A 1,794-nucleotide genomic window follows, 5' to 3' on the forward strand; every position below is an offset into this window, starting at 1 on the left:
GAAATTAATTTTTCTTCAAGTTATATGGATTTCATTAATACAGACTTTAAGAACTTTTTTTTCGTAATGTTTAAACTTTTTTTTTTATTGATATAATTTACGATGCTCAATTTTCATAAAAAAAGCAAACATAAATTCATTCAATTTTTCACTACTGAAAACCATAACTTTAGTAAAGGTATTTTTTTTAAACAAAATAATACATTTCCATAATGGTTTCATTATATTCCGTGATCATTATTTGATAGATACTGAAAATTTCATTAAAATTGGTTAATTTCTTGATTTTCAGTAAATGTTTATACATTTGAAGCATCGGTTAATCATTTTGGCACGTACCTATGTATTACTAACTTCTCGATTATTGGCTTTATTTAAAGTCCCACCTATTGATAAAGTCCCACCTGTTGATAAAGTCCCACCTGTTGATAAGATTATGTTTGAAATAAAATATGTAAACTATTTTTACACATTTCACACTTCCACATTAGTTTTTTTTTGTTGACTTGCACGTGTTGACATTAGGATAACATTTGTATGTCAACCTTTTATACATTACGTGTCTTCAGTGGTTTTATTTGAACCTCCACGTGTCGACCGTCAAGATAACAATGTGTGTTTATATTGCACATAAATGCTTTACTGTAATAGCAGATTTGTACCATAAAACGGGTAAAGTTTTTAGGATATAAGTTTTCAATGTGTAATACTGAAGATTTGGCCGCGGTTAATTCGAACAGTCAATTACATAACCAACGTTGTCGTGAAAGGTGGTAAATGTGCACATCCATAGTAGAAACTATGGATGTGCACATTTACTTACCTCCAAGCGAGAACAGAATTTAGAGAAACGGCGCATTTTTACAGTGAAGAATTCAGTTTTCCCTAAACAGGTAATGTTGATTCGGAGGGAAAATACCTGCACAGCCCTGTTAGAATAAGTTGTTTTCGAGACAATAAACTCATTTCCTCTATGAAAGAAGGGGTTTGTACACATAGATTCGAAAAAGTTGTCAAAAAACAAATATATAACAAATAAATGTTGTCAAAGGCAAGATAAGTTACTTTTCTACCTAACTGGATATATTTTTCATATTTTTTATTCAATGTAACATGTTTATTCAGCTCTAAAAGCATACAGTGTTTACTGATGTATTGGAAAATTCAAAATGGCGCCTGACTCTCTCTTTAACACGGTAAGTTCAGGAAAAGATGTTATAAATAATAAACTAGACAAAATACCGTTAGAAATTCGCTCAATATATGTTACCGTGACATAAGTTGGCATATGTTCGGTGTTTTTTTTAATAGTATTTGGTCTAGTTTATTATTTATAACACCTTTTCCCAAACTTACCATGTTAAAGAGAGTGTTGGGCGCCATTTTGAATTTTCCAATACATCGGTAAACACTGCATGTTTTTCGAGCTGAATAAACATGTTACATTGAATAAAAACACAAAAAATGTATCCAGTTTGGTAGAAAAGTAACTTATCTTGCCATTGATAATATTTATTTGTTATATATTTGTTTTTTGACAACTTTTTCGAATCTATGTGTACAGTAATACAAACCCGAAAGAAGTATGAGACGTTTTTCTAAAATCGAAAAGATACTACATATTAATCCTAGCCCACAGGCCTTGTAAAATGTATTTGTTCATTTTTTTTTTTTTTGGGGGGGGGGGGAAGATTTGCAATAATTTTGACATTATTAACAGATATTTTTAATACATATCTATTTTGTTTACAAGGGAATTAACTCTACTTTTCATATTGAGTTATGTCCCTTTAA

The sequence above is a fragment of the Euprymna scolopes genome, chromosome 2, assembly GCF_053919585.1.
Source record: "Euprymna scolopes isolate OS-2025 chromosome 2, ASM5391958v1, whole genome shotgun sequence".
In the NCBI taxonomy this organism is placed as follows: Eukaryota; Metazoa; Mollusca; class Cephalopoda; order Sepiida; family Sepiolidae; genus Euprymna; species Euprymna scolopes.